At 37.9% G+C, this 22,581-nt stretch overlaps 1 long non-coding RNA gene and 1 other non-coding gene across 3 annotated transcripts in view; one reads left to right on the top strand and one right to left on the bottom strand.

The window, feature by feature from the left end:
* The first annotated feature begins 6,977 nt into the window (after positions 1-6,977).
* Positions 6,978-7,083, top strand: LOC140852748 (small nucleolar RNA R71). The gene has a single exon (XR_012135648.1). It is a non-coding gene; the product is annotated as a small nucleolar RNA R71 (small nucleolar RNA).
* Positions 7,084-12,769: 5,686 nt separating this feature from the next.
* Positions 12,770-22,581, bottom strand: part of LOC140852569 (uncharacterized) — a 43,097-nt gene continuing 33,285 nt past the window's right edge. The window contains exons 1-3 of one of the 2 annotated variants that reach the window (XR_012135451.1): positions 14,027-14,372; positions 13,343-13,533; positions 12,770-13,063 (exon numbers count right to left, since the gene is read on the bottom strand). This is a non-coding gene — a long non-coding RNA (uncharacterized lncRNA). Of the gene's footprint in view, positions 13,064-13,342; positions 13,534-14,026; positions 14,373-22,581 lie in introns of those variants that run through there. The other variant, XR_012135450.1, reaches the window with a different exon arrangement.

Raw genomic sequence — 22,581 nt, 5'->3', positions numbered from 1 at the left:
TGAGATAGCAAGATAAAAGAAAGAAACATTATTTTTTATCTAAAAAATAAATTATCTTAAAATTGAGGTAATTAAAAAATAAAGAGCTCGGGAGTTTTGAATTACTTTGCACTAGCAGAGTTGTATCTCTTTTTTTTTTAATTAAATGGATGTGATTAATCTTAGAAAAAATATCTGTCTTTTCTCGACATGCTTCGTACCCATAGATCATGGCGCATCTCCAGAAAGTATTAGGTAAATAACTCTTCTTTCCTCGGCACGCCCCGTATCCATAGATCACGGCGCATCTCCGGAAAGTAAAAGTTGTTCCTAATATTAATCTAATAAGAAAGCATAAATAAAAACATATAAAGGAGAGCAAATAAAGAACTCATGATAATTTAAATAAAAAGTATAATCTTTATTGCATATAAAGAAATACAGGAAAGTTTAGAACAATAAACCATCTCTGTGTCGTTACAAAATTTCTTCTCCACTCTCGAGACTGCTAGCCTAGCTGCTCATGAAGTAGTCCCTTTCTATTCCTCTATGCAAGGCTCTAGAAGAATTTCTGGGCTCTCCCTCTAATGGGAGTATAAAAACCTTTTTATAGGTATTAGGAGGGAGGAGTTTTACATGATTTTCCGATGTGGGACTAAAGAAAATACAAATCTTTCCTTTCAAAATATTTCTAAATATTATTTTTTTCTTTAATAAGCATCTGTTCGACTGCCATCAAAAATTCCTTGCGAACCCGTCTGCCGCGTGCCCACACCCGTGTGATGCCGCATCCATGCCGCATCCTCCCCGCGTCCACCCGTCACGCGTCCGTCCGCCTGCGTCCGCGCTCACCTGCGCGCCCACGAGCTCACGCCACGTCCACTCGCACGCCGAGGAGAGAATTCCACGTGAAACAAGCTTTTCCATATTCCAAAAAGAAACTTTTGTTTCTTCACAATGACATCTATATCCTTTTGGATTTCTTGCATAGTATCTTTATTTTCTATAATACCATATGCATCCTTCTTTTATTTTAATTTTATTTTAAGTCTAAATTTCTTCAAACTTGAGTCTTTTTGATCTATGAATTGAACTCTTTGTATCGACGATCATCTTTCCTTAAAACATAAAAAAATATCAAATTCTTAATAAATAAAATAAATTAAATATAATTTTCTGCTTTAAATGACTTAAATTAAGTGTTTATCATACCTTCCAACTTGAATTTTACTCGTCCTCGAGTAAAATAGATATATCAGCATTATGTACCGACTCGGTCTTAAATCAAAAGTTAGGTTAGGCATCCCAAAAGGTAGATGATACCTGGTCAGATCATTAAAGAGATATTTCATTGGATTATCAATTTGACCCAATTAGTGGTTGAGTATTAACTAAAGAAATTTCAAGAGCTTTTCTTTCACCAACTCCCCACTTTACTCTTTAAATCCTCTAACTTAATGGGAAAGAGGTTTATTATCTTCTTGCAATTTAGTCTCTTTTTTTTTTTTTTTTTAACATTGCCTACCTTTTTACGCGAACCACAACGCTTACTTAGGCGAAAGGGCCCGGTTACTCAGTAGGAAACCAATGTTGTTTTTCTTTTTTTTTTTTTTTTTAAAGTAAATTTTAAGGAGAATTTTTGCATACCTCGACCTTTCCACCCAATTTCTCATGAAGTAGATTCTTTATTGAGATCAGTAAGAAGAGGGTTGTAGAATCACTCTTAAAATTTGGTCTAGTCTAAATCCTACCATTCATTGGGTTTTCTTAATAATTTATTCCTCAGTATCTCTAAAATTATCTTGACCATTAATCATTCATTGTTTAGGATGCCTAATTGACTCTTAATCAAAATAAAATTTGGACACATAAAACTAATTATTTCTGACCATACTCGAGGATTTGATTAATTTCCTCCCCCCCAACTTAATCTACATTGTCCTCAATGGAGTAGGAAAGCAAAGAAAATAAAAGGAGAGAGTGCACCTGGGATAATTTTGCTTCAGAAGTTGAAGATAGCTTCATTGATTAATAGGCTCTTGTTCTAAATTCCTGCAGCTGCAAAAAAAAAAAAATAAAATAAAAAATCATTGGGTTGCCTCCCAACAAGCGCTAAGTTTTATGTCTTCAGCCTGACTGAATTGAGTCTTATGGCGGTTTTGGATCCACTAAATCAACAGATTCAATTAATTCTCCATCACTAATTCCATCTATGTAAGGTTTCAATCGCTGACCATTCACTTTAAAAGTGTTCCCCTGTTTAGGATTTTTGAGTTCTATAGCTCCATGAGGAAATACCTAAGTTACAATGAAAGGTCCATCCCAATGTGAGCGAAGTTTTTCAGGAAACAGACGCAACCTAGAATTGAAGAGCCAAACTTTTTGATTGGGCTCGAATATTTTTCATGCAATAAATTTATCATGGTATGCTTTAGTTCGAGCCTTATAAATTTTGACACTCTCATACGCTTCATTGCGTAGCTCTTCAAGTTCATTTAATTGGAGTCTCCTATTGAAACCTGCATTTTTTATATCAAAGTTAAATTGCCTTATGGCCCAAAATGCACGATATTCCAATTCCACCGGCAAATGACAAGCTTTTCCGAATACAAGTCGATAGGGAGACATTCCTATGGGTGTTTTAAAAGTAGTACGGTAAGCCCATAATGCATCGTCTAAGCGAAGAGACCAATCCTTTCTATCGGGCCTAACCGTCTTTTCTAGGATATGTTTAATCTCCCTATTTGACACCTCTACCTGACCATTAGTTTGGGGGTGATATGGTGTGGTCACTTTGTGTGAAATATTATATTTTTTCATAAGTGCTTCAAAATGTTTATTCGTAAAATGAGTCCCCCCATCACTAATGATCACCCTTAGGAAGTCAAATCGACTAATGATGTTTCGTTGGATAAAACTAATTACAATTTTATTATCATTAGTCCATGTAGCTATTGCCTCCATCCATTTTGATACGTAATCAACTGCCACCAGAATATATTCAAATCCAAATGAGGCTGGAAAAGGTCCCATGAAATCAATCCCCCAAACATCGAAGATTTCTACTACTAAAATGGGGGTCAGCGGCATCATATCCTTCTTGGATAAATTTCCTGTTTGCTGACATTGCAGACAACTTCGGTCAAATTCATGTGCATCCTTGAAAAGCATTGGCCAATAAAACCCACTCTGTAGTACTTTTGCTGCAGTTTTTCTTCCACTAAAATATCCCCCACATGTCGAAGAATGGCAAAAAGTGAGAATGCTTTGGAATTCACTCTCGGGGACACAACGGCGAATAACTTGGTCAGGATAATATTTGAATAGTTCAGGTTCTTCCCAGAAATAATATTAAATTTGCGAGAAAAATCGATCCTTTTCTTATTTTGTCCAGTGAGAAGGTACTTATCCTGTTGACAAGTAATTGACAATATGGGCAAACCATGGAGGACGGCTAGAGAAGATTGCGAAAAATTGTTCGTCAGGAAATTTTTCTTTGACCTCATCTATGCCTGTCGTGTGTTCAACTAAGATCCTGGAGATGTGATCAGCTACCACATTCTCAGAACCCTTCTTATCTCGGATTTCTAGATCAAATTCTTGTAAAAGAAAGATCCATCTGATCAAACGCGGTTTAGTATCTTTCTTTGAGAGGAGATGTTTCAGAGCCACATGATCAGAGTAAACTAGAACCTTAGACCCTAACAGATATGAGCAAATTTTTCAAGGGCGAACACTACTGCTAGTAGCTCTTTTTCTGTTGTGGTGTAGTTTAATTGGGCATCGAAAAGAGTCTTGCTAGCATAATAGATCACATGTGGCTCCTTATTGATTTTTTGGCCTAAGACGGTACCTATTGCAAAGTCAGAGGCATCACACATAATCTCAAATGGAATGGACCAATCAGGGGTTTTATTATGGGTGCTGTTGTCAGGGCTGTTCGTAATGTGTTGAACGCTTTCAAACAGTCTTCATCAAAGACAAATGGTGTATCCTTGGCCAACAGATTGCACAAGGGTCTTGAAATCTTGCTAAAGTCTTTGATGAAGCATCTATAAAATCGGCATGACCTAAGAAAGATCGTATTTGTCGGACCGAAGTAGGGGTGGTAGTTTTGAAATGACCTCAACTTTGGCTTTATCTACCTCGATCCCTTTTTCAGAAATAATATGTCCTAATACAATTCTTTTCCGTACCATGAAATGGCTCTTTTCCCAACTTAGGACAAGATTTGTCTCCATACACCGTTTAAGAACTTTGGAAAGATTATGGAGACAATCCTCAAAGGTGGTTCCAAACACAGAAAAATCATCCATAAAAACTTCAAGATATTTGTCCACCATATCCGAAAAAATGGCCAGTATGCACCGTTGAAATGTAGCGGGTGCATTGCAAAGCCCGAATGGCATACGTCGAAAAGCGAAAGTGCCATAGGGGCAGGTGAAGGTAGTTTTTTCTTGATCATCCGAAAATACAGGTACTTGATTGTACCCTGAATAACCATCAAGAAAATAGTAGAAACTTTGTCCTACTAACCGTTCTAGGATTTGATCGATGAAGGGCAATGAAAAATGATCCTTCCTAGTAACGCATTCAGTTTTCTATAATCTATGCATACTCACCATCCAGATGATATGCGAGTTGGAAGTAGTTCACCTTTTCGTTCTCCACCACAGTAATACCAGATTTCTTAGGTACTACTTGAGTGGGACTGACCCATTTACTATCGGATATGGGGTAGATGATTCCAGCATCTAACCACTTTACCACCTCTTTCTTTACTACTTCACGCATGTTTGGGTTCAATCTCCTTTGCATATCTCGATGGGGTTTGGCATGTTCCTCAAAATGAATATGGTGCATGCAAATGGAGGGGTCAATTCCTTTTAAATCGGCAATGGACCAACCGATAGCCTCTTTGTGTTCCTTCAGAATACCAACCAATTGTGCTTCCTGATTAGGGGTCAAGTCTGATGCAATGATTGCCGGGAGGGTGTCATTGAGTCCTAGAAATACATACTTAAGTGTAGCAAGAAGAGGTTTCAATTCTAACGTAGGTAGTGATTCTAAAGATGGGACTATTGGTGTACTGGCTAATGTGGGCAATGGCTCATACTTGATTGTCCATGGAGGAGTGGTTTTATCGTGTGGTGTATCTAACAAGATGTTAACTTCTTTCATATATTCCTCAAAGTCACACACTCCAAAGTGAACCAAGCAAGTATCTAAGGGGTCTGGTGCTAGAATTATGGGTGTTGCATCTTCTATAATATCTTCTAGTGTATCTACTTCGAAGCAACTATCCATTGATGGTCCTTGGGAAGCACCAAACACATTCAGTCTTAGTTTCTTATTCCCAAACGATACGTCCATGACTCCTGTCCTACAATTAATGCATGCATTTGCCGTAGCTAGGAAGGGTCATCCTAAGATAATGGGAATTTGTCTGGGGTTGCCACTTAATTCCATATTGAGAACCAGAAAATCAACTGGAAAGTAAAACTCATCTACCTTGACCAAGACATCCTCAAGCATTCCACGTGGTTCCTTAATTGATCTGTCGGCTAACTGCAGTGTGACTGATGTAGGTTTCAGTTCTCCAAATCCAAAAAGTTCATACACCAAACTAGGTAAAAGATTCACACTTGCCCCTAAATCCAGAAGAGCTTTTTCAATGTGATAATCTCCTATAACACAGGAAATGATGGGGGCTCCTGGGTCCTTAAGCTTTGGAGGAGTGGCATGCTGGAAGATAGAACTAGCCTGTTCAGTGAGACATACTTTCTTTGGGATTTATGATCTAGATTTACATTTTTGGGTGCACAAATTCTTCAAAAATTTGGCATAAGCAGGGACCTGTTTGATTGCGTCTAGAAGGAGAAGATTAATTTGGACTTGCTTAAACAATTCCAACATCTCATCAAGTTTTCCTCCCTTCTTATCTGCAGGAATAGGGGCTTTCAGGGTATCCGAAAATGGGACTTTAGGCAAGTAAGATGATTCGGTGCAGTTGGTTCCTTCTCTATTTTCAGGTCCTCCTTGTTCTTGGGTGATTTGGATTCGGTTAGAGGTTTAGGGTCGGTCTCATTGGTTTTACTAGTGTGTTCAATGACCTTCCCACTTCTCAGAGTCATGATTGATTTGGCATGTTCAGAAAAAGCTTCTGGGGTATTAGAACTCTCAATCACAAATTACCCTCTTGGGTTGCTCTCGGGTTGGCTAGATAATTTTCCTCCTTCCCTCCTACTGAATGCAGTTGCTAGTTGACCAATTTGGGTCTCTAGCTTAGCAATGGATTGTGTGTGGGAGTTAAGGGTCTGAGTATTGACTTCTAATCGTTCTAGTGCTTTCAGGACTTTTTCCTCAAAAGCTGAGCTGTGACCAGTAGTAGATGGTTGAGGAACATTTTGAAATTGATGGTATGGTCCATGCCTATATGTTGGGTCTTGATATTGAGGTCGAGGTGTGGCAGGACAACCACTGGTTGTGGTCTCCAGAAAAAATTTGGATGGTTTCTCCAGCCGGGGTTATAAGTGTTCGAATATGGATCGTTTCCTGATTGCGAGCTTGTTGGACTTGAGCTTGCTGAACCTGCTCATGCACAAACTCAAGAAATTGAGGTGCGGCTGGGCATTCACTAACAAAATGGTTCGGACTTGCACACAATGCACAAACTTCTTGGATTGGGTTAGGTGGAATCGGGGATTGTCCAGTATTTAGAAGACGATCTAATTTTTGGGACAGTTCATCTACCTTTTGATGGATATCTATGATATTTTCTACTTCATATATTCCACCTCTTTTTGGGTTTAACATGGGTTTATCTCTAATAGAGGCAGATATATGATGTAATAAATTTTTACTTAAAATTTCAAATAGTTGCCATGCCTCATCCTCACTTTTCAGCATGAATGTCCCACCGCATGATGCATCGACCATTTGTCGATGTCTTTCAGAGAGCCCATCATAAAAATATTGGATTAACTGCTACTTGGGTACAGCATGGTGGGGACATTTTCTAATAAGGTCCTTTAATCTCTCTCATGTTTCATGAAACATTTCTCCATCTAATTGAGAAAAACTAGTTATGGCTTTCCTTATTTGATTAGTTTTTCCTATGGGAAAATATTTCTTGAGAAACTCTCCTTGCAGCTGGTCCCAGGTTGATATAGTCATGGAATCCAAAGTATGTAGCCAGTATTTGGCTTTGTCCTTAAGTGAAAAAGGGAATAATTTTAACCTAAGAGCATCATCGGAGAAGTTGTGAATTTTGACAATTGAGCATATCTCAAGAAATTCTTCAAGATGTTTATAAGGGTCCTCATTACTAAGTCCATAAAATGAAGGTAACATTTGGATTATACTGGACTTAATTTCATATTGAGTGGCCTCCACAGGGGGCACTTGAATACAAGGAGAGTAGGTATATGTGGAAGGAGTAAAGTACTCCTTCAATTGCTTGGGTGGATCATTCTCCTGATTTCGGTCCATATTTTTACGTCTGTTGGCTCTAAAAGTTCTTTCTATTTTGGATCAAAAGGTTGGATTTCTGATCGTAACGATCTACGGCCAAGCATACACCTTACAATTATACTGTAAAGCAAACACAGAAAATTTTTCTTTTTATAGTATATATTTTTATAATAAAGTGAGAAAAGAATGAAGAAAATCTAAAGAGAAGAACCTAAGAATCTTAAATCTATGAAAAGGGAGAAATTAGTTAATGTTTAGATGTTAATTGCAATCAACTTAAACAATCATAAACTCTCTATCCTAAGATTAACTTAGATCTAGACAGCTCCTAACTTTCAAGACCGCCTTTGAGCACTCCAAGCTCAAGACTGACTAACTGACTCGACCAGATAAGCGTAAGATGTCGGAGGTTCCCTACTCGTTGCTTTCCTTAGACACCAACTGCGTTGGCCAGGTCAGTCAACAGAACCAATTGAAAACCACTTTCTTTAACCACTTGCCTTAGACACCGAGCAATTAACCAATCCGCACTTGGTTCAACTCTAGAGCTTTCTTATCCCATTGAGCTTGAAATTCCTAGGGCTGACGTCTAGTTGATTTTAGATTAAGGTCTAGGTTATGCAAATGCAAGGGGGTGATTTATGGGCCAAGGAAGGGTGATCAAATCCCACCTTATCTAGTTAATGGGTTATTGCCCTTAAGATTAATTATGGAGATGCAATGCAAAGAAACAAGGTGTCCAATCAAGTTAGAAATTTTTATATTTGGGGTTACGCTATTTTAGTTAAGTATTATGAAATGTCAGTGGCTTTTTTTTTTATATTTTTTTTTAGTTTTGCAAGAAAATAAATTTAAGTGGTTAAGTCTAAAAAACAATAAATCACTAGGCTATAAAAAGTAGCAAATTATTCTAAGCAGAAAATTCCTAAGTAGTAAATTAGTTATGCAAGGTAATTATGTAATTATGCAAATAAGATTATCTAGCTAGAAAGCACTGAAAAAAAAAATTAAAGCGAGAAATAAAAACTGAAAAGCATTTTAAAAAAAAAAAATTTTTTTTTCTCAATTTTTTTTAATTCAACCGTACCAAGATCTCTGGCAACGGTGCCAAAATTTGATGCGTAGTCGTTGATAGCACCAAAAATAACTCTATTCACTACGTAGGTAGGATGAGTCGAGATCGTATCCTCAGAGACCTTGGGCTAAGTTGAGATTGCAAGATAAAAGAAAGAAACATTATTTTTGATTTAGAAAATAAATTATCTTAAAATTGAGGTAATTAGAAAATAAAGAGCTCGGGAGTTTTGAATTACTTTGCACTAGCAGAGTTGTATCTCTTTTTTTTTAATTAAATGGATGCGATTAATCTTAGGAAAAATACCTATCTTTTCTCGGTGCACTCCGTACCCATAGATCACAGTGCATCTCCGGAAAGTATTAGATAAATAACTCTTCTTTCCTCGGTACGCCCCGTATCCGTAGATCACGGCGCGTCTCCAGAAAGTAAAAGTTGTTCCTAATATTAATCTAACAAGAAAGCATAAATAAAAATATATAAAGGAGAGCAAATAAAGAACTCATGACAATTTAAATAAAAAGCATAATCTTTATTGCATATAAAGAAATACAGAAAAGTTTAGAACAATAAACCATCTCTGTGTCGTTACAAAATTTCTTCTCCACTCCCGAGACTACTAGCCTAGCTGCTCATGAAGTAGTCCCTTTCTATTCCTCTATGCAAGGCTCTAGAAGAATTTCTGGGCTCTCCCTCTAATGGGAGTACAAAAGCCTTTTTATAGATATTAGGAGGGAGGAGTTTTACATGATTTTTCGATGTGGGACTAAAGAAAATACAAATCTTTCCTTTCAAAATATTTTAAATATTATTTTTTTCTTTAATAAGCATCTGTTTGACCGCCATCAAAAATTCCTTGCGAACCCGTCTGCCGCGCGCCCACACCCGCGTGATGCCGCATCCACGCCGCGTCCTCCCCGCATCCACCCCTCACGCGTCCGTCCGCCCACGTCCGCGCTCACCTGCGCGCCCATGAGCTCACGCCACGTCCACTCGCGCGCCCAGGAGAGAATTCCACGTGAAACAAGCTTTTCCATATTCTAAAAAGAAACTTTTGTTTCTTCACAATGACATCTATATCTTTTTGGATTTCTTGCATAGTATCTTCATTTTCTATAATACCATATGCATCCTTCTTTTATTTTAATTTTATTTTAAGTCCAAATTTCTTCAAACTTGAGTCTTTTTGATCTATGAATTGAACTCTTTGTATCGGCGATCATCTTTCCTGTAAAAATAAAAAGAAACATCAAATTTTTAATAAATAAAATAAATTAAATATAATTTTCTGCTTTAAATGACTTAAATCAATGGTGATTCACATAAAAATTAAACCAAAGACAATGCTCCTTCTTCACCTTGCTTCAAGAGTTCTAACCCCTAGAACTCGACTAGCCTCATACCAGTCAAGTTTCTTCAAGAACCTGATCTCATCCTCTTAGAACCTTCTCTGAACTTATGATTCTCTTTCTTCAGGACCCTTACAACCCTTGTTAGGACCAGATAAGGCTTTGTCTTAAATCCCAAAGCCTTGTCCTAAAAACTAAGATAGGTTGTAAGAAAGAAAGGAGAGAAATGGGAGAGAAATTAGAAATTCCTCTTAGATTCATTGGATACCCAATGCTCTAGCCTATTTATAGCCACTAGAGGGATGCCAAAGAGAGGGACATGCTTTATCCAAAAGGCATATCTGATCTGGTTATCAGAGATAAGAGTTCCTTCTAGTAGAAGGACTCTTATCCATGATACGTCAATAGCACCCTGGTCTGCGCGCATACAACCAAAGAAGGAATGTTTTCACATTCCTTCTCAAATCAAAAAAATCCTCAAAAATTCATGTGGATTGAAGATTCAATCTAAATTTTAGAAAATTTAAAATATTAATAAAATTCTTATGGAAGGATGCTATCCTCGTACCTCTTCATGTGAGTGCTGATCACCATGCGTGCAGACATTAGGATGAACTTATGGCATCTGTTTGGCACCCAGATAAGTTTGAAAAAATTCCAAAAAAATTAAAAAAAATAGAGTATCAAATTTATAATGTTATAACTAAAAATTTTTCTAATCTAAAAGTATTTGATAGGGATAAGGACTGTCCAAATCATAGAGAGAAGTGACGCTTTTGCGCGCACGCATGAGACATCCTTCTTTTTCTAATTTTTTCTCTATCCCATAAATTTCAAAAAAAATATATCTGATACTTTGAGATATGCACCAGAGGATGGAGGGTGATATGAGCTATCACACATAATTTAATCCCATAAAAAATAAATTTTTTCTTCTATCCATGCCAACAATTGTAGGCAGAACTTGTTTTACACCAAGAGTCTACCACAACTTGGACTCTTCATATTTGGTGTTAACATGGGATGTGGTGCCCCAATTTGGATTGCTTCTAGGTATCATGACCTGACCCAAATTTTTACCAAATTGGACTAGCTAATTAGCAAGGGATGGGACCAAATTGATCTCCAAAGGAGCAAGGGTTTCCACATGTGCTAGCATGCTTACCGAAACCCTGATTGAATCCAAAATTCCAATAAATCTTTTTCAAAAGGTCTTTAGTCAATTTTTATATATGTGTGACCTATTGGGTTTTATATCTAGCCAGTAGTAGGTCTGGATATAAGTTGATCAAATTTGATTAGATTTCAATCTAATCGATTTAGGTCCAATCGAGCTAACTCGAGCTCAACAATTAGAATCCTTTCTAATTGGCAATTGAATTAAACTTTTTAATTCAATAAAAATTTACAAGTTCAGATTGATATCTAGAAATATATCATGACTATTCAGAAGATATAAAATTTGATAAAAATATCAAATATACTATTCAGTGATAAATTACCGTGTAATTCAATCCTTCGATCATCCTTGCACCCTGAATATGTTCATGAGTTTGGAATCATGTCAAACTCAAATACATATTCATATCGATTCTCAATTAACTAATGATGACTCCAATGAAGAAGTATTAGAAACTCTTTCTAATCTCCTTCTTGTTTTTGGTCAAAAAACTTTTTTGAGTCATCTCGAATTGAGAATACACAGGATGCGATCTCTTCTTACTAAGAGTGATCAATTCCATATTGACCTATTCACAACTTTCATACACACTCCACCATATCCAAAACATCCCATACATGTCTTAATGCTATACCTGAGTATGAACCAAAATATGGATTTATGTGCATAAGATTCCATGATGGTTTCAGGTCTAAGGATCACTTGCACAACTCCCACTTAGAGAACCATCTTTGACATGCAAATAAGACTTCCATAAGATGTTCTCTTTCATCGAGTCAATTCAGTGGACTAATTTCTCAAATGAGCATCCATATCCTTGTATTAGTGTCTCACACAAGTAGCTAGTGAGATCTGCCACCCTCTCTATTGAGCATACATAGGATGTACGAGTCTATCCGAAATATTGATCCCTGACTCAATGCTCCTATGACCTGGAATATTTAATATTAAGATTTTAAAATTTTAGATCTCACTAGCATGACTAATTCATGTCTCCTAAAATCATTATCCTAATCTTTGGGATTCATCATAATCTTAGACATAATAAGATGCAGCTAATATGATGAATCAATACCTTAAATAATAATAAATATCATTTCATGAGTTGGAAAATTGTAAAGAAAGTCCTATCACAACACACTTGCGATTGGCTTATAGAGTACTTTTCTTTCAGGGTTGACTTGTGTCCTGCTAGAGTTAGCTCCTATCCTGTTGAGGCTGACTTATTGTATCTTGGGGTTGACTCAAGATCTTCTTCAAGCATGTTTGGTTTGATTCTTGATAGCTTGATACCAAGAAACTGAACATGCATTTAAGACAATTTAGCTAGCAATGATCCATGATTCCAAAACAAAAATTATGTTACCAATAAAAGATTCAAAATTTACAATGCTCCCCCTTTGTCTTAAAATCATGGAGTTATGCAATTTCAAGATTCAAAAATATTCAATACTCCCTCTTTTTCTTATAATTTTAGCTAATTTTCACTTTTCTTTTTATAACCATCTTTTCTCCCCCTTTTTGTCATTATTTCAAAGAATAAAATTTAACATAAGAAAAAATATGCATAACATGTCATCTATTGATCAAAGGCTCATTCATTAAAGAAAAAGTTCATATTTTCATGAATACTAACATTCATTTACAAGAATATAATATAACACAAAAAACTATTCAATTACAAGAAGACAAAAAAAGATGGCTCAGGATTGCTAAAGCTCTAGAGAAGGAGACCTAGCATCTTAAAGTTGTGAGTAGCTCCTAGGAGGATTGCCCAAGCTGGGCAGATGATGAGGGTTTTCTGCTCTCCCCATGTGGCTGAATAAATTGATCATGAGTATTTTGAAGTGAAGCAGTAGAGGAAGTAGCCCTCCTAATCTATGTTGCGAATCTCTGAAGCTCTCCTCAAATAGAGGTCATGACACTAGTCATCACCCTCCAGATAATCTCTGCATCTACTCTTCATCTACTCAAATTATATGATGTAATACTCTTCGGATGGAGTGTCTAGGTATTGTTGGAAAAGGTGTAGGATTTCATGCATGAATTTCAAAATATTTTTGAAATATAACATAGCAGAACATGTAAATTAAATAATTTAATCTACAAATGCATGTAATTAAATTACTAAACTCTACAATAAGGACCTATAACATGTCATATTGCATTTATAAATCAAAAAAATAAAAACTTTGGTATTGATCAAATCAATACCCTAGATCTGAAATAGTTTTAGATCTAAAACTTAGATCACATCTAGATAAGAGAAGAGATCAGATCTTTTACCTTGGTGCAGGTCGAGAACTCCATGGTTGATTTTCTTTGTTGCCTTTGGAGCCGCACATACGTCCGATCTTTATAGGTGATCCACACAAGGCTACAACAAAATCGAAGGTTCGTCGAACGAAGATCCGCTCGAAGTGCTAGCTTCTTGCAGATCCCTCCGGATGGTTAATCTAAAAATATTCTTCGAATCTCTTGAACATTCTAAGAGATGAAGAATATGAGGAGGAATAAGAGAGAAGTGAAATCTTTTGACCTCCCTAAAATCAGAAATAATATGTAAAAGAGAAAGGTCCTAAGAGAAGACAGATCTTCTCTTTTAGTACATCAACGATTGATGTCCTGAGAACATCTCTATGCTAGGACATGAGAAGACCTTCTTCACTAGATTGTTCCTTAACTTCCAGACCTTATGATATCAGATTTTTTTCATAGAAAAATCTCATGATTTATGGAAAAGAAAGATTCTAAAAGAAACCTTAAGAGAAGACCTACTTTTCTTCTTCTTCTCTCATCAGAACATGATCAGATCATATCCAAAATTAGATCACCGTGCCCTAACTAATTGAAGCATAAATTCACCACACCTTCTCTCTTTCTCTTTCAAATTTTTATCATATAAAAATATAAAATAAAGAGAGAATAATCTAAAAGAAAACAATAAGAGAAAACAATCTTTTCTCTTACATTTTTATTTCTACAAGACATCAACCTTTGATCTCTTGATTGAAGACTCTTCTCCAAGGATCTTGGCACCTCAAACCACCCATGCCATCCTCTTTCTCCTTTGGTTTTTCTATCAAAAAACTACAGATTTTAGACTCCTATATCTTCTCATATGGGGCGGCAACAATATAAGAGGTAGATAAGGTCAAGAGTCCTAGTTAAACAAGAAACTTATGGGGCGTCCAACCCTTGGACGCCCCCTCCCTCATTAATTTCGTGGAGAGCATGAAAATAACCACAAAAGGGGTGACAAAATAATAGGATAGGCTTGGGGAAAGTTGGCACAAGAGAGGAGAGAAGAGTCCTTGTGAAGAGGGACTCTTTCAAAAAAAGAAAAACCCTAAACCACTTTCCATAAGTAACCAAATTACTTTCCACATTGAATCAAATCAAATCTGATTCAAATTTTTAGAATAAGTAGTGTGAGATAATATTCCTTTCATGTAGATATCATAGAAAAATATCTAGAAATTAATTAGTGGGCATGGGCTTGAGATTTCTTAGGTGGCACAAGAGATGATATGGAATCCTAGTCTAACTAGGATTCTTATGTAGATTAGGTCAAATACTTTGAACCCAATCCAAATTAATTACAATCTAATTAATGGTGATCCTACTCTAACTAAGAGTCTAATTAAATTAGATTAAACCATATTTAATTCTGATTTAAATCCTAACTTAATTAGGAATTAGGTGCATGCAAGTCCTAGTCGAACAGGGACTTGTTCTCCCTTGTAATTGGCTTATCCAATAAATCAATTAGACTTAATTCAATTAAATTCAAACTAATTCTAATTGAATCAAATTCAATTAGACTTGATCTCAGTCTAATTGCTCAATCAGATTGAGCCAATTAGCAATCCAATTGCTAATCGATCCTCCTGCAACACTTGCATTAGGTCAAACGTCAATCACATTGATTGTTTAACCTAAGAATGATTCTCAATCATCGATTAACCATCTGATTAGGTTACAACCTCTTATGTTTGTGACTCTATAGGTTGAACCTAAGTTGATAGTATAGAAACCAATTTCTGTACCAGTCGAAGTAACCATCTAGCAATGGTTTCCGACATCCAGATAGGTCGAATGTGTATAAAGCAACATTCTAAGAATCCTGACCCATGGTTATCATATAATTCATCTTTTTGACCAATAATGCTCAAAATGACTTCGAGTATGCTGTCAATCACTCATATAAGTTATTTCTATTGTGTCTCAAAATTTTGCAAATCTCGTGACTCCTCACGAGGATTACCCAGGCTTAAATTTTGCTAAATTGAAACACAGTGAGACATTCTCTTCTAAAGTTAATCAGGAGTAGTCAATCTCATCTTGACTCACACATTGACTTCACAAGTACTTGACTGTACCCAAAAATCTTTCGAACCTATATGAAAAATACAGGCAGTCCAGCACTAAAGCATAGTGAGTTGCTTGCATTGATTCGATCTCTAACGAGTTAATGGCATATCCTCACCACTGATCTCACTTACCTGGTCAACCTGGTGAGTTAGGTTTTGATTAGATCACTTGGTGATTAGGGCTCACCCATGTCATTAGGTAAATCAGTGTGACTGATTTAGGTGCTCCTAATGCTGACTTTAATTAAATCTTTTTTAATCTGACTTGGTGAAGTCAGTGGGAGGATTGAAATTAGCTGGTTAATTTCTTCTCTTCTATCCTTTAATAAAATCTTCAAAAATTATTGGGTCCCTAAAATGATTAAGTTATAGTGATAACTAAGTCATAGCCTCCCATTAAGTGAGTGATAATGAGTCTATTAGTTTAATAATCATTGGAGGCCCAAAGGCCTGGTGCTTATTGACTAATGGAATTATCATTCATAGTACGATAATTTGGTTGAGTCTTTCTGATGGTGGTCAGGTTGGCCAGCCAAAGTCGGGCCTGATCATTTATTGATCCGATTCACCAAATCTAATCATGTTAATGGTTGGACCTAACCAGATCTTTTCAATGGAGGCCAAAGCCTATTGATTAGGTTTTGGAGCAAAATTAATTACTAGAAGTTGTTTAGAGAAACAACTGGTTATGAACCTATCCATAGATGCACATGGGTTGACCAACCAAAGTTGGGCTCGTGTGTGGTCTGTGTGGATTCTAGTACCCACTAAGGAATTAAAGTAATTCCTCGAATTGGAGGTTGAGGCTACCAGTTTGTAAAAATATTGGGAGAAACTTTAGACTAAAGTCCAAGTCTTTAGTATTAATAATTTATATATACTAATAGAGGTCTGATTTTCCTTTATGTAGCTATGGCCACTACCCTGTCACTCCGGTCATTATTAGATAATGACAAGCTCATGGGATCTAATTTTGATAGCTGATATCGAAAATTAAAAATCATCCTTGAGCATGAGCGGATCCTTTATGTAGTAACGGATCTGGCACTTAAGGAACCAGCCCCGAATGCTAGAGGGATGGTCCGAGATACTTACCAGAAGTGGCTCAACGACTGCACCACCATTCGGTGCATAATGCTGGCGGCAATGAATGATGAGTTCAGCCGCAGGTTCGAGAATGCCTAGCCGTAGGAGATACTTCAAATGTTGAACGACTCCTTTGGCACGCCTGACGATGTTGAAAGGTATAAAACTAGTTGTGCCATTTTTAATGCTCAGATGAGGGATGGGGCCTCAGTCACCGATCATGTACTGTACATGATCAAAATGATTGGTGCCTAAGTAAACTGGGCTTTCCCTTGCACGAGCAGCTCGGTAAGGATGCGATCCTTAATTCTTTGCCCAAATCCTTTCTCCCCTTCCTTCTCATTTTCGAATGACAAAGCCTGCAGTGAACTATCACGGCTTATTGGGGTTGCTGCAGAACTTTGAGAAGGACCACCAGCTCCAAAAAGAGTTGGTGAATGTTGTGGGAGGATCTTCTTCTGGTCGTCGACCCTTTAAGAAAGGAAAGAAGAACAAGAAGAAGAAGAATAAGAAGGTGCAGCCACATGCTGGGACGTCAGCACAGGGTCAGACCAAGAAGCGCAAGCCCGACCAGAGCCAGGCGGAGTGCTTCTTTTGCAAGAAGCAGGGGCACTGGAAGAGGAACTGTCCTCTATACATTGTCTCCCTGGATCCGAACAGGCCGCAGATGAAGCAAGGTAATTATATGATAACACCTTGCAACTTTTTCATTTGTGATACTACTGCCTGGGTATTAGATACCGAAAGTCCTTATCATATTTGTAATTTGATGCAGGGTCTGCAGGTCAGTAGGAGATTTGATGAAGGTGAGAGGTTCCTGAACGTTGGAGATGGAAGCAAAGTTTCAGTTCTAGCTTTAGGAATCATGAGTCTTGTAATCAATTCTCGTAATATAATTTTGAGTGAATGTCACTATTGTCCAAGCTTTTTATTAAATATTATTTTTGTAGGCTTTTTGGCCATGTACGGTTATGAATTTTTAATAAAAAAAACTATTTACAATATCATTTTGAATGGTGTTACAATATTTGTTGGATAACTAAATAATGGAATTTACTTACTATCACAGCCTGTTAATGTGGTTCAAACCTCTGATAAATCCCTAGAATAGATAATGTATTAGAAGTCTACCTTTGACATTGTAGGCTAGGTCATATCAATAAGAACCGAATAAACAGGTTGGCTCAAGAAGAAATTCTTGAAGTTGGTGATTGTGAATCACTTCCAACCTGTGAGTCCTGTCTTCTTGGGAAGATGACCAAGTCACCTTTTATTGGAAAAGATGAGCGAGCCAGTGAACTCTTAGGTCTGATACATTCTGATGTATGTGGACCCTGAGCTCAAGTGCAAGAGGTGGATATTTCTACTTCATAACCTTCACAGACGATCTATCGAGGTATGGGTATGTCTACTTAATGAAGCATAAGTCGGAGTCGTTTAAAATATTCAAACTATTCTGAAATGAGGTAGAAAAATAAACTGAGAAGTGTATTAAAACTCTTCGATCTGATCGAGGAGGTGAATACCTTTCCAATGAGTTTCTGACATATCTTGGGAGAATGGGATTCTCTCTCAGTGGACTCCTCCTGGAACACCACAGCATAATGGTGTATCTGAAAGGAGGAATCGGACTTTGTTGGACATGGTTCGATCCATGATGGGGTTTGCTTGTCTGCCGATCTCCCTCTGGGGATATGCGCTCGAATCAGCTTGTTACCTTCTAAATAGGGTTCTGAGTAAGTCTGTAACAAAAATACCATATGAGATATGGATAGGATGTAGGCCAGTACTCTCGCACGTTAGGGTTTGGGGGTGTTCGGCTTATGTTAAATGTTTAATTACAGACAAGCTTGGACCTAGGTCTGACAAGTGTTATTTCATAGGGTACCCAAAAGAGATCAAAGGGTATTATTTCTACCAAGCTGATGAACAAAATGTGTTTGTCAGCCTTAAGGCAATCTTTTTGGAAAAGAAGTTCTTTGGTGAAGGGACTGTTGCCTCTAAGGTCAAACTTGAGGAAGTTTGACAGGTGAAAAAACTGACACAAGTAGCTGAACCTGAACCAGATTTGGTTAGATCAAATCTGGAGCCCATTGTTCCTGCACCCTTAAGGCAGTCTGGTAGAGTACCACGTCAACTGGATAGATACTATGGTTTCTTGGTTCGAGATGGTGATCCTGTTGAACTTGATGAAAACGATGAGAATCCGATCACCTACATGGATGCAATGCAGAGACCTGACTCTGAGAAATAGCTAGAGGCCATAAAATTCAAAATGGAGTCCATGAAGGTCAACGATGTGCGGACATTGGTTGACCTACCCAAAGGAGTAAAACCCATAGGGTGTAAGTGGGTCTTCAAGAGGAAGAGGGGTGCAGATGGAAAGGTGGAGACCTATAAAGCCCGTCTGGTTGCCAAGGGATATCATCAACGTTATGGTATAAACTATGACGAGATATTTTCTCCTGTGGCAATGCTCAAATCCATTCGGATTATGCTTGTGATAGCTGTCCATTTGGACTATGAAATCTGGCAGATGGATGTGAAGATAACTTTTCTAAATAGAGAGCTAGACGAAAAGGTGTATATGATACAACCTGAAGGATTCACATCCACAAATGAGTCTAAGGTGTGCAGGCTACAGAGGTCCATTTATGGACTTAAGCAGGAATCCTAGAGTTGGAACATACGTTTTGATAGGACGATTAAGATGTATAGCTTCGTTAAGAACGGAGAAGAGCCCTGCATTTATAAGTGGGCTAATGGTCTAGTAGTGGTATTTTTTGTATTGTATGTGGATGATATTCTCTTAATCGAGAATGATGTCCCTGCATTACAGGGAATAAAGATTTGGCTGTCGTCACAGTTCTCCATGAAGGATCTGGGAGAAGCTTCCTACATCCTAGGGATGAGGATCTATAGAGATAGATCTAAAAGGTTGCTTGGCTTATCCCAATCCACGTACATTGATACTATGCTGAAGAGGTTCAGCATGGAGAATTCCAAGAAAGGCTATCTACCGATAGACCATGAAATTTTTTTCTCGAAAAGGGATTGTCCGACAACACCTCAAAAGAGAGAGCGTATGGGTAGAATTTCATATGCTTCGGCAGTGGGATCTATCATGTACGCCATGACGTGTACACAACCAGATGTGGCATACTCACTAGGGGTAGTGAGTAGATACCAATCTGATCCAAGGGAGAATCACTGGAAGGTTGTTAAAACCATCCTGAAGTATTTAAGAAATACTAAGGATCAGTGGCTTATTTATGGTGAATCGAACTTGAGACTTATAGGGTTTACAGACTCTAGTTTTTAGTCTGATCATGATGACAGCAAGAGTGTGTCGGGATTTATTTTTATCCTTAATGGTGGGGCTATCTACTGGAAGAGTTCCAAGCAGCACACAGTGGTTGATTCAGTTTGCGAGGTGGAGTATGTCGCTGCATCAGATGCTGCCAAAGAAGCGGTGTGGTTGAGGAAATTCATCACCGAGCTTGGAGTAGCACCCTCCCTCGTTGGTCCAATTTTGCTCTACTGTGACAGCTCTGGAGCCATTGCTCAGGCGAAGGAATCGAAGACACACCAGCGGACGAAGCATATTCTGCACCGCTACCATCTCATCTGGAAAATCATGGATCGAGATGCGTCGACCTTCAGAAGATCGACGGAAAGGAGAACCTGACCGACCCATTCACTAAAGCCATTTCGGTGAAGGAGTTCGATGACTTCAAGTCGAAGATGGGTATTAGATACTGCACCGATTGGCTTTAGGCCAAGTGGGAGATTGTTGGAAATAGTATCCCAAAGCCAATCGTCAGTCTATTGACGGTTGTACTCATTCTTGTATTAGTATATAAATTATAAATAAATAAAAATTATTTTGATATTTTCATCACAAATTGTTTCATCTTCTAATAAACTCCTGTGTTGTGGTGAAGTCCTTAGGACTATTTAGACTCGACAAAGAAGGATTTATCATTTAGTCCTTAAACTTGTTCACGATCAAATGATATGTTGTTACCAAGGATAACAATATTTATCAAGCATAGGTCATTGTGTGCCATATGGGTTGGTTGTCCTCTTAACCAAGGAGTGTGGAGATACTGGTATGGCATACAGGTGAGATGTAAGGGTACATCTGCACTGAATGTGATCGACTCTGAAGCTTTTTCTGCTGTCAATATTTGCTCCGATGGGATATGGGTATAACTGTCTCTCCGACCTGAGACTGCCACGGTGACTTGCAAGCAATTCACTACACTTAGGCACTGGACTACCTGAATTTCTAATTCAGTGACGGAAGAATGCTGGGTGTAGTCAAGTACTTGACTTGTCGGTGCATGTGTCAAGATGGGATTGACCACTCCAGTTCAAGAGCTGTGTACAGTCGTGTTTCAATTTAGCAAAACCTTGGCCAGCGTAGTCCTAGTGAGGAGTCACAGGACTGTTTGAGTTTAGCACGATTCGGATGATCTAATCAGGGTTGACAATTTAATCCTGAGTCATCTTAAACATAGGGGTCAAAAGGGATGAATTATACAGTAACCATATTCATGTAGGTTCTGAGTGTTGCGATTGCGACTATTCGACCTATCCAGACGTCGGGTTTCATTGTTAGATGGTCACTTCGATTAATACAGGAATTGATTCCTATGCTACCAGCTTAGGTTCGAACCTGCGGGGTCACACACATTAGAGGTTCCAATCTGATCTGATGGCTGATGAAGAGTCCTACATGTCTGAGACTCTGTGATCGAGAATCAAGATTCTCTAATCACGAGTACCACACATTTTGGGTACCGGGGTTAAGAGTCCCACTGGTTTGGGACTTTTTGATCAGGTTTTCATATCGATGGACTTTGATGCTCGATTGCCCATTGGATTTGGACTCAGTATTTATGAAAGATTTAGTTAGTGATTTGATCACTAATTAACTCAATTTGATTGAGTAATTATTTTTGGATCAAGTCCAATTGAATTGGATTCAGTTGGGTTTGACCCGATTAGGTTAAGTGTTGACCTAATCGCCAAGGTGGTTTGGTTCCTGATCTGATCAGGGGTTGGGCTTAGTCAATTTTTGATTTGATTAGAATTTTATTAAGCCTAATTAAGTCTAATTAAGTTGGGTTTAACTTAGTCTAATTGTGTCTAACCTATTTTGATTAGGTTGGCTCAATTAGGTTGAAACCACCTTTTGAATTCTCTCCCTGTGCCACCTCACTCATCTGCACCCATTTGAATTCATGAGAAAAACTTCTCATGAATTCTCTCCCACACAGAAGCCTTCCACGCCCCTCCATTTGTGTGCCATTTGGATGGATAAAGATGATTGGTTGGCCATTCAAATTCAAATGAAGTTTGAATTTGAATGGGCAACCAACTCCATGCGCCACACCTTATCTTGTGTGCCACTTTTTCTACACGAGAAAGAGTTTCTCATGTAAAATCTTCATGCACAAGAGAGCCCATGCCCTTCTCTTCTCATGCCAAGAGTGGATAAGGATGGGCTGGTTGGCATTTGAATTCAAATTTGATTTGAATTCAAATGAGCAACCACCTAGCTTTATCCTCTCATGCGTTTAAGATGCGTCTTGCATTGTTTTAAAAGAGATAAGAAGGTGGGGCATGTGTATGAGATTTCTGAGAAAGAAAAGTGGGCGTGAGGAAGCTTTCTGCATGAATTTGAAAAGTTTAAAAATTTTGAGAGGAAAGAAAAGAAAGAGAGTGGGCGCAGGGTTTTCTGTGTGTACCCTAGGGTTACTGCCTAGGGTTCGGAAAGTGAGAAAGTGAGCTATGAGTGTCATGAGCCCACTAGATCTCAGAGAAAGATTCATCAACCTCTCAAGCACCTCTGTTGATGATCCAGAGTGTCTGAAGAGTCGATAGATCAAGATCGAAGGAGTTCGATCAACATCGACCGTCTAAAGGATTCTGCCATGAACTAGCATTCGTGAGGAGCCGATCAGACTGGAAGCTTCGTGTGGACGATCCGCAGAGGCTAGGCATACTATGTGGCTGCATTGCGATGATTAGATCCTCTCGATGGTGATCAGATTGCGA

The sequence above is a fragment of the Elaeis guineensis genome, chromosome 11, assembly GCF_000442705.2.
Source record: "Elaeis guineensis isolate ETL-2024a chromosome 11, EG11, whole genome shotgun sequence".
NCBI classification, from domain to species: domain Eukaryota; kingdom Viridiplantae; phylum Streptophyta; class Magnoliopsida; order Arecales; family Arecaceae; genus Elaeis; species Elaeis guineensis.
The sequence above is the reverse complement of the archived record's forward strand: the minus strand, read 5'-3'. Positions and strand labels throughout refer to the sequence as shown.